This window comes from Pan troglodytes, chromosome 10 (assembly GCF_028858775.2).
Source record: "Pan troglodytes isolate AG18354 chromosome 10, NHGRI_mPanTro3-v2.0_pri, whole genome shotgun sequence".
Taxonomy (NCBI): Eukaryota; Metazoa; Chordata; class Mammalia; order Primates; family Hominidae; genus Pan; species Pan troglodytes.
Genome location: NC_072408.2, coordinates 95,852,714 through 95,868,119, shown reverse-complemented (window position 1 = coordinate 95,868,119; position 15,406 = coordinate 95,852,714). Strand labels below are relative to the sequence as shown.

Sequence of the window (15,406 nt, the reverse complement as noted above, 5' to 3'; positions counted from 1 at the left end):
TCTATTTCAAACCTGAGTGTGTGGGATTGAGATATATCTAGATAGTTGGTGATAATGCTGTAATTTGTTTAGTCATTCAGGTTCATCCTAATGAAGTATTGATAAGACAATAAGCGTTTATACTTTGGGCTGCGTTTGGGTCAGGGTTCAACAAAATAATGCTACTTATTCCATATTGGAGTTCATTTTTAGATTTCAATTCACTCTCAATTTTTGCCTAATTCCTGGTGGGGAGAATCATTTAAATCAATTTGATATGATTTAATTCACAGCATGATTAAATCTTCATCAACAAAGAGCTTTACCAACATAGTCATAACATATTATCATAATATTATCATAATAGTCATAAGATCATCAATGGCCATTTATTAGGCCTCCATTTAACATATAATATTGACTTAAATTACTACTATACTTTAGAGTTTGAGGGTGATGACAGAGTAAAATACTTGAATCAGCCTCTAAAACTGTGTACATATAGAGGTGTTTAATAAAGCTGTTCTGGGCAGTTTTTATTTCATAAGCCAGAAATAATTTAGCATTTTATTAAGATTTGTATTACTGAAAACTGTCAGGTACCCAAATGCTGAATGATTGATAGTGTTTCTCTACCCTCTAGTGGTCTGATGCAGAACTGAAAAGGCCAACACGAGAATCTTCAAGTACAATTGCCTGGGAATCCTGAGGTCTGGACAGCAACACCTGAATCTGAATCTCTTTTGGGTTGAATCATAAAAGAAAATAGTATGGAGAGATTTAAGGCCAGGCCTCTGGAGAAGGGTAATATAAGCATGGATTTTCATCTTTAAGCTGATTTCAAAACATGACAGATGGAGTGGAGGTGGTTTACAAAAACGTTTCCCCTTTACACGTCTTACTTATTCTGGAATACTGAAGGGTGAAGTATGTTGAAACAAATAATCTCTCCCTGGATTTCTCATCAATGACATTATTGACATTGGGCTTGACAATGCTTTGTTGTGGAGGACCCCCTTGTGCATTATAGAATATTTAGCAGCATCCCTGTCTTCTTACCCACTAGATAACAGGAACATCCTGCACCCCATCCCTAACTGTGATAATCAAAATGTCTCTAGCATTGAAAATATCTTCTTTGGAGGAAGAATTTCCCCCATTGAGAACCATCTTGCTCTTAATGGTTCCTATTAGGTAGGTTGGAAATAATTTGCCAATAAAAATAATTATTTTATTGGCAGGGCGCGGTGGCTCATGCCTGTAATCCCAGCACTTTGGGAGGCCAAGGCAGGCAGATCACGAGGTCAGGAACTCGAGACCATCCTGGGGCTAGCACGGTGAAACCCCTTCTCTACTAAAAATACAAAAAAATTAGCAGGGCTTGGTGGCATGCACCTATAATCCCAGCTACTCAGGAGGTTGAGGCAGGAGAATTGCTTGAACCCAGGAGGCAGAGGTTGCAGTGAGCCGAGATGGTGCCACTGCACTCCATCCTGAGAGACAGAGTGAGACTCCGTCTCAAAAAAATATATATATTTTAATACTTAGCACTTGCTAATAATCCCTGTATTATTTAATTTAATCCTTATAAGAATCCTCAGATGTAAGTCCTACACTAGTATTATCCCAGTCTTACAGATGAGGAAACGAGGACTCAGAGGAGTTGAGTAACTTTTGTGACATTGCATAGGCAAATGGTAGAGCCAGCATTAAAATCCAGGTAGTCTAGCTCTGAAATCTGCATTTCGAAACACTCTGTCATAAGAGTGTCAACCCTTTTAAATCTCTCAAATGGGATGAAAAACAGCATTACTGATTTACAAGCAATAATAATCCATAGATTCCAATTTGCATAATTTTCTGGACTGACAATAAAACAGAAGGGAAAGACAGTGGAATGACCTTGTCAGAGGAAGATCCATTCATTTTCTTCATTTACTTATCAAATGCCTACTGTCTACACAGATACAGAAATGTATAAAACAAAGGTCCTGCCTTCTGAAGCTTACTTACATTGTTGCAATCAACAAGAAAATGAACAAAGTCATATATATGATATTTCATATAGTAATATGCTATGGAGAAGATAGAACATGTTAAAGGGAATAGACAGGGCATGAGATGGAGCAAGAGTTCTGCTATTTTTATATAGGTCAGGGAGGTCCTCTCTGACATTTGAACAGACAATGAAGGAATGAGAAAGTGACCAAGTGAAGATGTGATGGGGAAGTATTCCCAGTGGTGAGAATAACAAATGCAAAGGCCCTGAGGTAGGAGTATATTTGAAGTAGGAGCAAATTTGCTAGCGTGGCATGGGGAAGGCAAGTAGTCAATAGGACTGGAGTAGAGTTGAGTGAAGGGGAATAGAAGAAGAAGAGGTTGAGAGGCAGTGGCAAACAGACAGGAAGGGAACTGCCGATCTTGCAAGGCCTAGTAAGCCCTTGTAAGAACTTCAACTTTTACTCAGCATGAGATGAAAATGTATTGGAAAGAGAAATGCCATGCTCTGACTTAATTTTTCAAAAGATTATGCCAACCTTCTTTCCATGTTTGGAAAGTAGTTTTTCATACTGATTAAAATAATAAGTTCTGCAATCAGACTGAACTAATTCTAAATATCTCTAAAAAGTTCACTTTCTGTGGGGTTTGGGACAAGTAACTTACCTTTGTCTTGATTTTCTCGTCTGAAAAGAAAAAGATGTGGCAGTACTCTAGTTTATTGAATCTAAGTGCCATCAGACAGGAGATGCACCATTATTTTACGTATCAATAAGAAAACAAAACATAACACTGCTAATGATGTACAAATCAGTCAAATCAGGCTCATGTACAAGTTAGTCAAATCAGTCTCTCAGAGTTTGGAAATGTCATTAATCTATTGCTGGGGACTTGGCAATTTTTCCTGCCTTCACTTGCATTGCTTGGCATGAAATAGACAATTATTTTGCATATATCCCTGCCTTTGCTTGAATTGCTTGTCATGTAATAGACAATTATTTTACTTATGTCTAGAAACAAAATGAAGCACAACTTCATTTATTTATTGATGCTTTCATTTCTTAGTGCCCCATAAAGCATTTGGCTGTTGCTTTGGAAAAAAAGATGAAATTTCTTTCTTATAACGAGTATTTACTTTACTAATACCAAATTTAAAGTCACATCTTATGCTTGTCAAAAAACCTTTGGTTTAGTGTGAAATATTTTTAAACAGCAGCAATTAAACTCGGCATATACAGTGCCAATGATGTGCATAAGTCAACTGAAGTGACAGGAATATGAGTTTGCGCATTCATAGACAATAAGAGAATTACATCATGTCTGCCCTTTGGCCCATGGTGATTGTAAGGTGACATCAATCTTATATAACAATATATATAGATAAAGACATGATGTATAGAAAATGATATGTATGTCTAAAATCTGTGTGTATGTGTGTTTTTGTTTCAGAATTGATAAAATATGTGGTAGTACCTGCGCTACAGAACAGAATTCACTTGGAAGTTCTTGGCATATAGTAAGCACTCAATAACTGTCAGTTATCGCTCTCATCTCTATGAAGACTGTATTTGACATGACATCATCTCCATAAGATTCCTGAACTCAACTTTATTTCCTCTTTTTTCCTTTAACCCCAATTTTCTAATACCAATTAGTAAGGTGGCTTCCTCTCCTTCTGGACTTGCTACTCCCAGAAGGAAATTAAATCACAAGTCTCTAATTCCCTAGGCATTCCCTTGTAGCCCAAGTCATTAATCAGTGGCTCATATTTAAAAAAATTGCTCTAGGCCTCTGGAGACCCTTTCTATGGCATAATAGATTTTCGTTTGTTTCTCATTCCCTGAGTAGCTTTTAATTCAGGATGAATATTTGCCCTGCAATTTCTTTTATTCCCTGGATAATTTGAAAAGCCAGGGGAACAGTGTCACTTTGTCTTATCCCTTCCCTCTTTATTAGTCAGTCTGTTCTAACAAAATGTTGGTTGGTCCACGCTTTTCATGGAATGTCATGGTTAACTGATAAGCTGCCCCCAAACTCGGTATCCTGGTTTAATGTTATAATCATAATGCCCTCTGAGATCACTTAGAGAAAAGCTGAGGGTAGCAACTCTGTGGATTCTTATTTAGCTTATGCGTTTGACATCTGCAATGATGTGCTTCTTTACCACCTCCCTCATCAAATTAAACTAAGAATGAAAACAGATGGGCTGGGAAGCCAGTGGATCAAAAGAAGGACCTGGGGGAAGCTCAGCTTGGGGACTGGCTTGCTCTTTGCCCTCACTATTTGTCAACTGGGAATCTCCTGGGTGCTCAGCTGTGCTGGAATCTCAGGTAAGGCAAAGACTTTGTCAGTTTCTATCAGGCCCAAGTGCTTAACAAGATCTTAAGTCTACATATGGAGTTGCTGCTAGGTCTCCTAAAGCAGGTGATGTGTTCAGAATTACAGGCTGTATAAATGTCACAGAGTCAGTCGGGAGAGTACCCATTTGTGAGGAGAGGTGAGCAGCTGAAAACTCCTTTATATTTTAGTTAGTTGACCCCACTTACTTCATCTGGGTAGAGTGTAATGAAGCTGATTACTGGGTCCCTTTAAAATTATTGATTAAAATTTAAGGTAATCTATCTAAACTATACATTCCTGATTATTGATAGAACTCTAAGCAGTTTAATTCACTTGTTACTCGCGCCTAGATTGGAATTTGTAAAGTGGTTAGTGTCCAGATACTTGTCTGAGAGGTCACTTAGGCTCTAATTGATTTTCCTGAAAGCTTTGAAACTATCTGCCATTTTAACCCTCAAACATTTTTTGACAGTCATCTCCCGGTTGGCTCTCTCATTTGAGTGTGTTTTCATTGCATGTTAATATTTCTTTGTTTTATTATCCAAGTTCATATGAAAATGAACCCAAAGTATTATATTTTAGCTGCCCATTCCCATTATGGGATGTCTAGAGTCCTGCTTTTCCTTATTATTATTTTTTAAATTTAAAAACCCTAACACTTGCAAGCTTTAATAGTCTTTCTTCTTTGATGCATTTCAGATAAAGAAAATGGTTGTAAATTGAGAGAAATCTTTCTGATTCGTGCCTATGCATTGATCTTATCCATAAGGATCTGTCTTCAGAGGAGAAATGTATAGTCTAGACAGGAAGAGGAATAGTGGGTATAGGGAAACAACAGGCAGAGTGGAGCTCCCCCTGGCTCTGTGGATTTAACCTCTGGGAACAAATACCCACAACAGGTCCCTGTGTTTGAAAAGGATTAGTAAAGCTGAGGGGGCTAAATAAATATTCATGATCACATACAAGCAAATGATTAGAAGTCAGACAACCTGCCCCTGGTAAGAGTCTGTTATAAGCTAAATATTCTCCCTAGAAGGAAAGGAGATTGATATTAACAATTTTCATTGGTCTTGGAGAGACTGATCTTATTGTCTGTCAAATGAAGTTAGAATTAGGTTTGAAAGAGTCTTAAGCTTCTTTAATAATCTATCCTAATCACCTGTCTAATGCTACACCCCGTTACTACAGAAACATCTTTAATACCCTTTTATTTGAGGAGTCTATTCTGGGAAATATTCTGTTGATGGAGAGTTTAGGGGGATCTGATGTTGTTCAGCCAACTTAAAATCAATCTACCAAAATTAATTTGGACCACCTACTATTTGCCTGTTTTTCTAGTTGCTGACATTATGACAGTATTAAAGGTGTAGTGGATTGCATCGCTGGCCTTGAGTCTTGATCCCATCCCTTTCCATACTTGTTGCTGGGTAACTTTGAAATTCATCTCACTAAATAGAGAGACATGTTGAGTGGCCAGCCAGTCCAGATTTACCCAAGGACTTTCCTGGTTTTACTATGGAAATTTCTGCATTCTGGAAGCCCCCCAAGTCCTGGGCAATCTGAGATGGTTGGTCACTCTTAGTGAAGTGTATTTCTATATCCCTTTGCTGTGAGATAGGTCTTGTGTTATATTTGGCCAATAGGATGAGGTAGAAATTACAGTGTGTCAGTTCTAAACCTATTCCTTAATAGACTTTGCATGTTTGCCCTATCTGTGCTTCTGCTGTCACCATAAGTACGTGCTCTGATTATCACGTTGATCCAAGGAGGATGTTGGTGTGTAGAGCACAGCCAAACTCAAGACAGCAGCCCAGATAAACCCCGTTTGTACCAGCCAACCTCCAGCAAAGTTATAGTTACATGAGCAATAATAAATGGTCATTGTTTTAAACTACTGATTTTTGACATGCTTTATTACAAACAGCAATAATCAACTTGTACAAATAAATTTTATCAGTAGCAGAAATTGGGCTGAAAGCTTTACATAGATCATTTCCTGCTACCACACTGTGAAGTAGTAATTATTATCACTATTTTACAGTTAGTCAAATGGTTGGTACATAGGAAGATGGAATAAATATCCAAGGTAAGCAATGAAGATTATTTCAAACTCATTTCTAAAGTAATCTAATACCTTAAAGATTTTAAGCATTATCATGCAGTATAAGCTCATAATAAAAGATTTAAGCAAATCAGAAATATAAATAAGAAAAAGCAAAATGTCATTCCTTCCATTCCTGGCTCTCTTTCTCATTTCTCTAACTCTTTCTCTCTGATATAACCGCCATCAACTTTTTGGTATAAATCTTTCCAGATGTTTTTCTATGCATTTTATAAACATATTTCTGTATTTAAAAATTTCATATAATTGGAAATTACATATAGTTCTGCAGTATTTTCTCTGGATATTTCATATAATTCCATGCCGATACATATAGAGGCATCCTATGCTCTTTTAACCGCTACTTATTACTTCATAAAATGGCAGTACCATAATTTGAACATTCTATTAATAATAAGCATTGCAATTGATTCCAATTTTCCCTATTCCAAATGATTCTATGAACTTTTTTTTCACATATCATTTTGCACATATGGGTATTTCTATAGAAAAAAATTCTAGAGCTTAATGCCATTTTCAGCCAATTATACCTTAATGTTTAATATACCGTGTGCAAAGAATTGTAGACTAGTACTTGTGCACCATAAGCAAGTGCTCATCCGATACTGAGCTCCTATTTCAGGACCCTCCTTCCCCTGTTGGGGGCATTTTGCAGATCATTCATGACAGCCTGTAAAGTGCCTTAGTTGTAGTTGTTTGTCCTCAGGTGAAGTGCATTGTGTTGTTATCAGCTGTTGAATTTGTTGATCTTCCACTTCACATAACATGGATGATTCTCTAGAAGCTATGCCCACCGTCCTGAAAGACCCCATTAACTGCAGATGCTTGCTGCTTAAGCAACAAATCAGTGAATTTCTTCAATGGAAACTTTTGTCTAATTAGAGAGTAAATCATGGTATGTACTTTGGGCACACTTTGAAGTGGACTTGGCCACTGTTTCAGTTTAGACTGTTAATAATGGTTCTTATCAAAAGAGACATGAAAGCTGCTGTCTAATAGAGGTTCCCCTGGCTGGAAGGAAAAACTGGAGGAAGAGAGAAAGAAAAAAAAATATGAGGAGAGAAAGAGATGGGTACTTCTTACAGGTCAGGGATTTATTCTTTGATTCAGAGTTATTGAAAACCATTCACTTGTCATATACAATGCTAATCTTGGGGAAGTTAGAAATAAAAGAAGCAGTCTCTGCCCTCAAGTGGCCTGTGGTACATTGAGGGAGACACCTATGGAAGCTGACAATCACTATGAAAGAATACACGTAACAACAGAAGCACATAGAAAGGGTGCAAATCCTTCTCCTGTAGATTCTGGGTAGACATCCAAGGGCAACTGGTTCACAGGCTGAGTTGAAGTGGGAGTCCCTGAGCTCCCTTCCCATTGAATATATTCTTCCTAGAGTATATGATTACTCTGCCTCATGACACAAAGCATAAATTATAAATGTACATTTCAATGAGTTTTTATGAATTGAATATGCTTATGCAACTGTACCCCACATCAAGAAATAGAGCACTGTCAGCACCCTAGAGGCACCCCCTACCACCCTAAAGTTAATCACTATCCTGACTCCTGTCAACATAGATTAGTTTTGCCTGCTTTTAGACTTTATATAAATGTAATCACATGGGATGTTTTCATTTATATCTGACTTCTTAGGCTCAGTAGTATATTTGTGAGCCTTATCTACATTGTTGTGTGTAGCAGTTCAGTCATTTTCATTGCTGTTAGTATTCCATTGTATCATTATACTGCAATTTATTTGTGCACTTCAATGTTGAAGAAAATTTGGCTTGTTTCTAGTTTTGGGCTATAATAAATAGTGGTACTACTCTCTTTAACAATATATGTGTATGTGTATTACACATGAATAAAACCAATGTATTTATTTATTTATTTAGTTAGTTAGTTAGTTTTTTGCTCTGTTGCCCAGATCTTGGCATGATCTTGGCTCACTGCAACTTCCGCCTTCTGGGTTCCAGTGATTCTCCTGCCTCAGCCTCCCAAGTAGCTGGGATTACAGGCACCCGCCACCACGCCCAGCTAATTTTTGTATTTTTAGTAGAGACAAGGTTTTACCGTGTTGGCCAGGCTGGTCTTGAACTCCTGACCTCAAGTGATCTGCCTGCCTTGGCCTCCCAAAGTGCGATATTTACTTTTGTTGGTTATGTATCTAGTGAGATTGTTGGGTTTTGTGGTATATTTATGTTCAGCTTTAGTAGATCCTATCAAACCATTTTTCGTGGTGATTGTGCTAGTTATCCTCAGTGGCAACATAGCATGGAGACAGCCATCCCTTCTCCCCCAGTGCAAGCCTTGCTTTTCTTCTTTTCCACTCTTTTTTATGTCTTACATTGCAACCAGCCTAATATGCATATGAAAGCTCTGTCCATGCCACCCTTCTTTGGCCACCCCTTGGACTAAGATTTACACATTCCAGCAACGTGGTCTGCCTTTAGAAAATCGGCCTAGGGAAGAGACCCAATCAGACAGGACATTCTGGAGTCCTGGTTTTGGACTATAGTCCACAGAAGGTTCTTAGTTGCCATGTTCGTTTGGCTCCATGGGCTCCTTACTTTATGAGGTGAGGTAGGACCAGGTCTAGAATGAACCCTCTTGCCAGGTCTCAGGATGGTATTGTACTCATTTGCAGTGTAGAGGAATCTCAATTGTTCCCCTTTTCCACCAAGACTTAGTCATATTCATTTAGCTATTCTGCTGAGTATGTAGTGGCATTTCATTGTGTTTTGAACTGATGATCGATTGTGTGAGTATTTTTCTTTACTTTTTGTGCCATTTGAATGTATTCTCTTTTGAAGTGTCTGTTCAACTGCTTCCCACAATTTTCTATTATGTTGCTGGTCACTATTATTATCTCCACTTTACAATGGGATATCTGAAGCACAGAGAAGATAAATAATGTGTCCAAGGTGCCATAACTAGAAAGTAGAAATAGAACTAGGATTTGAATCCAGAATGTCTGACTTCACATTCTGTTCTCTTAGAAACCCAGATGGTCAGACAAGAAACCAAATTGGATTTTTACTTCTATTATGATTCACTGATACAGAGCTTGGTCTTCTCCTAGTAGGGGGAAAAAAAGAGTTGTACTCAAGTTGCCTAAGAGGAGACTACCACTTAGGGGAGGTAGATTCAGGGGAGGGGCTGTGTTGCAGAGACCACAGTCACAGCAAAGACACTCTCAACTGAAAGCATAATAGTAACCATTCACTTGATTTATGATTATAATAACAGGTTTTTATTGAGCATTTAATATGTGTTGAGACAGATACTCAATTTCTATACATTATCTCTAATCTTCACAGCAACCCAATGAAGAAAGTATTATCTCCAGTTTATAGGTTAGAAAAATAACCTTTGAAGAAGCTAAGGATCCATATCAGCAAGAGGTGGAGCCAGGTTCCAAAATCTTGTCTCTCTCTGGCTCCAGAGCCAGTGCTTTTCTCTGTTCCACTACACCTTCTTCATAGAAAACTAAGGTGAGCTGGGCTGATAATTCCAGATGGGATTCCATGAACCATGGTTGAATATGGAAGAAGAGCTGCTCAGGCCAATGGGATATGAGACATGGAACCAGTAGAACCCTAAAGACAATATGCCAAAGTTAAGCCAGGGAAAGAAACCTTCAAGCTAAGTGAAATGTCGATTAGAAGGAGCCAAGCATAGAGATGAAAGGAAGGGGCGAGTCAATGGGACAGATACCAAGGTCACCAGAAAAAAATTTAGGAGAGTAGATGGTTGTGGATCCAGGAAATCCATCAAGAATTTTTCTTATGCTTGATGTAGAGAAGAGAGGTTTCTTTTGGGGCAGGGATAGAGGGCTGCAGATTATTCTGTATTTCAGAAGAGTACCCTTTGGGGTGGGGAGCCAGTTTGGACTCTTCTCTGTAAGTCTTTGGTCTTTGCAGCATCCTGCTTTCCAGTAGGCCCATGTTCAGCACTGTTTCCTCTTTTCTACATCCAGCAAGCTGTGGCTCTGGGGTCTGGTCCGTAATATGAGATTCCCATGGTTGCTTTTGCCAATCATCACAAACATGATGACTTAGAACAGCACACTTTGTTCTCTTACAGTTCTCGGGGGTGGGAGGGTATAAGTACAATATAGGTTTTAAGAGGGTAAAACGAAGGTGTTGGCAGGACCATGCACCCCCATCCATCCCACCACCAGCAGAGGCTCTAGGAAGAATCCCTTTTCTTACATTTTTTCTACCTTCTAGAGTAGCATTTCTTGGCTCATGGCCCCTTACTTCATTGTCAAGGCCAGAAACTTCAAATCTCCCTTGACTTCTTCTTCACATCACCATCTCCTCCATGGTCAAATCTACCTCTTTTTCCTTCTTACGAGTACACTTGTGGTTGCATTTAGGGTCCACTTGGATAATCCAGGACACTCTTCCCATCTCAACAGCCTTAATTTAATCACATCTTCAAATGTGCTTTCTCTATATAAGGTAATATTCACAGGTTCCAGGATTAGATCTTGGATATCTTTGGGGGTCATGATTAGCCTGCCCTCTGCCATTTTGATTCAATATTCAAGGTGATTGTCACATCTTTTTCTCTGTGAAGGCTTCTTCTTGGAAATAAATTGGCTCATTGCCTGATTCACTTATGCTGAATATCAGTCAAACCATTTGGAAGGTTTCTGTTGAGAAATTTTTGTCTTTGTGGTTCCCATGAACCACTTACTTCCTTAGGCTCTCTTAAAATGTTCTAGACAAGCACAAAGAATGATTCACATTTATGTTTTATCTCAGATATAAATCCTTTTAATGATTCATGGGGTTTCTTACTGTGAAATCACCTTCTCAGAAGCTTCCTTTTCTAGGAATCTGATATGCTTTCAAATTTTCTATTGAAAAAACGCCTTCCTGCGCCACTTCTGTTATGTACATCTAGTGAATCCCTGTCGGCAGTGACAGGAAGTTCGCTTCCGTGCGAGGGCTGGCTGGCCCCGGGACACCTGTTGTGCTTGTGGTGAACATGAGATGTCAGGCCTGTGCTGCCCCTTCCTCCAGGCGGCCAGGTGGGAGGCCCAGCTGCTCCTCAGACCCAGGATCTTCATGGCTTTCTGCAGAGGCATGGGGTTCCTCTCATCTCGCATTTCATCCTCCACATGATTCACATTGTGTGAGGCTTCAACTCTGGGTCCCCTAGAGAATATTTTTATTCTGTGGCCTTTAGTTAGTTCATTCAACATGTGCCTGTCGAGTGCCTACTATATATCTGACATTTTGCTGCATGCTGGGGATTTAAGGAGAAGCGAAGGACAGATCTTGCCCTCAGGATATCAAGTTGCTTAGTCAAAATAGGATAATCCTGCATATTAATCATTTTTTAGTGGCAAGTGACAGAAACCAAATTCCATCTGGCTTAAATTTAAACTTAAACCATACTGACTTAAACGTTAACTATGTAATGAAAAAGACACTTGATAATATTGTGTATCAGCTGGGGTCCAATCAGAGAATGGCTCAATCGATCAAAGGCGTCTGTGCGCGCACGCATGCGCGTGCACACACACACACACACACACACACACACTAAGAGATTTATTACAATAATTAGATCTATGCAATTTTGAAAGCTGGTTAGTTCATGAGTTTTCATATAGCTGTTGTCTTCATTTCTGATGCTGGAGCATGAAGACTTCAGAGCTAGCTGTCTAGCAGGAAAGTGGGATATATATATATATATATATATATATATATATATATATATATATATCTGACCTCTGAGGATGGACTGGAACCTGGTCTGTGTCTTACCATCTGCAGACCACGTCAACTCCTTCCTGCAGAAGGAAAGATGGCACCCTTTGTCATCTTTCCTAGTGCATCTTTCCAAGTGTCATGCTTTCCAAGTGCAAGCTAAATATGCACTTGGCCCAGGAGCCGGTGAAAGTGTAAGAGAATCTGAGGGAAGGTGGAGTAGATGTAAATCTGGCTGTTGACTCACAACAACAAAGGAAAGTCAGTAGATAACTGACAAAGCACATGCACTGCAGCAGAACCTGGTGCCCCTGCCCAGCCCTTTCAGGCATAAAAACAATGTGGTTGCCTTCACCTCCACCTTCTGAATCCCATGCAAAATGTCTTTTGTGTTCCACTCTAATCAGACATTTATAGCAAAGGGGATTCTGAGTGATAGAGTGTAGCTTAGCCAAGTCAACACATGACAAAACTTCCCCATACTGGCATATGAAATGACTGGCTGGAGGTGTTCAAACCATTTCCTCAGAAATCTCTCAACTCTGTGTTTCTCTCTTTTGACTTCTTTCTGAGTCTATTCTCTCAGTTCAGCTTCATAGCCCAGTGGAAACAGAGCTTTTCTTTCTCAAGTCCTGGGCTGACGCTCATTTTCTCTGATTTGCTCAGAGGACATAGCACTCCCATTGGGCAGCCCTGTGTCACTTACCTTTTTCTAAAGTCAGGGTATGGAGCCGGCCCTGTTTTAATTACAGCACTGAGAATATGTAAGAGGTAGTTTCCCAAGAGAAAATCAAGGCATTGGTGAAAAAAAAAAAGTTGATTCAACAGTAATAGTTCACTAGTAAACATAGAAAACTCAGGGAAAGCTGTTGCTGTAAGACACGATTGTGCTAAATATGAAAGCATCTGGATGCAGACAGTAATTACTAGGCTGACATCTGGAGGCCTGTGGTGTCTGCCTGGATGGCTTGTCTGTTATTCAGCTATGTGGCCTTGGGCAAGTTGCTCAACCTCTCTGGAGCTAAATTACCTCCTTTGACAGGGGAAAATGTTAGCCTAGAACCATTCATTTATCAGAAAGCAATTATGAACAAGAAGCCCGTAAAGAGCTTATCATTTAATGAGGGAGACAAACAAGTAAAGTCAGCATAATGGATGCTGTACAGGGAGAGAAAGGAGTGCCTCTTGGAGCAAAGCAGGGTTATTAGGAAAGGGCAGCTGAAGAGAGCCTTTTAAAGAACAAGCAGAAGTTTATTGGCAGATAAGTTGCGGGGAGCTAATTTAGTTGGTAAGGACAGTAGATGAGCCGGTGCAGAGCTGTGAAGGGGCATGCCATATTTGAAGCAAACCTCCAAGAGTTCAGAATGGCCAAGTTCAGGGCACTTATGCACAACCAGCAAAATGTAAGTTTTTTTTTTTTTTTTTTTTTTTGAGGATCTAAGCAATGAAAGTTTTCTTGAAAGTAATGGCAAAAACTGCAGTTACTTTTACACCAACCTAATATTTTACTCCATGCTAAGGTGTATGGTCTTCATCCTATAGGGAGTGAGATGCAAAAGAACAATTTTGAGCACAGGAGTCTCATAAGTGATATTTAAGAAACTAGGTGTCAATGGCGAGGAGAGAAATGAGAGCAGAGCAGTAGATTAGCTAAGAAATAATTTCCGGTATCCACGTGACAGAGGTTGGATGTATAGACTTAGGTGGTGGTATTCTGACTGAAGTCAAGGGATATTTAAAGAGTGACTGTCAAGATGTAGAAATTTGCTGATTGTGAGGAGGGAGGGGGAAAAGTAACCAGGCTCACAACCAGGGTGAAGAGGTGGGAGGCGAGGCTGCTGCCATTCAGAATGGAAAACCTAGAGGAAGAGTAGGTTGGAGAAGGGTAGAAGGGGATGTTGAGTTCAGTTTGGGGAATGTTGAATTAAAATAGCTTTTAGGATGCCCAAGTGAGGAAGCCCATGAGAGCTGACACTTCTATCTAATTCTGAGACTCCTTACTTTTATGTTGAATTCATTTCAGTTATGCAGGTTTACTGATGACATTTTCTGATTACTCAATAGGATATAAGAATACATATTTAATATATATCATGAGGATACAAGGACTTTAGAAGTCGTTGGTAGATATCATTGGTGTGTCTATTTTAGTAACCTGTTTTCAATGTTTAATGGGAAGAAAAAGCATGAGATGGATTTCATGATCCATATACTCAAAGAACTAAAATATTCCAAAGATTCCTAATCTCCCTTTAATGTATATCACAAAGGAAAATCATAGAGTAATAAATAATAAATGTTTAAATAGTTATTTATAAAATGTTTTATCTGCTTTTTATTATCCAAAATGACAGTGTCTATGAAGAATTATTTTGGGTAAAGAAATATGTATTTCTTCAAAATTGCTTTAGATAAGATAGTATTAGCAATCTTCATTATGAGAATACAAAAATACCCCAAATAATCAGAACTTACATCATAGTAAAACACAATCTACAGTCCCATTGCTAATTAGTCATTTTCTTTTTTTAAAAAGAGGCTTTTACTTATAGAATGTTGTATTTATCTCAAGAGAGCAGGTTTGTGCTGAGCCACAGAAGTTCCTTCTAGAGTTATGTCAAGTAGTACTGTATTTTTAAATGATTGTGGAAAATGTATTTTCCTAGCATTTTAGGAGCTCCCTGTTCAAGTTGGGGTCTCTCTGTTCCCGTTAACTTTGATTTGATAGAGACCATACAAATGGAACAGACTTGAACATGATTGCAATTTCTCTTGGAAAGGTTCACTGAAGTTAAAACTCACTTTTTCTTGTGTCTCTAATTATCAGAAGCCCGGAAGACTAAATCCTTCACATTCATGTAAGTTTTCCTTTTGGACTCAAGAAGGGAAAGGGACCACTACGGATTCATCCATGATAATGAAGGGAACATCTTGTTTTCCACATATCTCTTTCTTTGGTTGGATTTATTAGCTTGATTGGAGCCAGTATTTAGTGACTTTTGACAGATTGAAAATGTGGATTCTGTTTGTCTATGAGGAGGAACATAAAGCTGTCATGAAATTGACATGATACCCTGACACAATGTGCTTACATATTCATATATGCCAGGAGCTGTGTTTAAATGCAACTTTCTCATTATTGTTGAAAACTGAACAAATCCTTTCAACAATTATGTCAAGCTGATATACTATTTGTATTTTACAAATGAGAAAACTAAGATTCAAGGACATTAACTAACTT

General features: G+C 38.7%; 1 long non-coding RNA gene across 3 annotated transcripts in view; it reads left to right on the top strand.

Annotated features, from left to right (window-relative positions):
• The window catches only part of LOC746183 (uncharacterized), a 118,407-nt gene that overhangs the window by 77,433 nt on the left and 25,568 nt on the right, over positions 1 to 15,406 (top strand). For all 3 annotated transcript variants that reach the window (XR_673525.4, XR_010148097.1, XR_010148098.1), the window contains 2 exons: positions 623 to 783; positions 3,427 to 3,493. This is a non-coding gene — a long non-coding RNA (uncharacterized LOC746183). The remainder of the gene's footprint in view (positions 1 to 622; positions 784 to 3,426; positions 3,494 to 15,406) is intronic.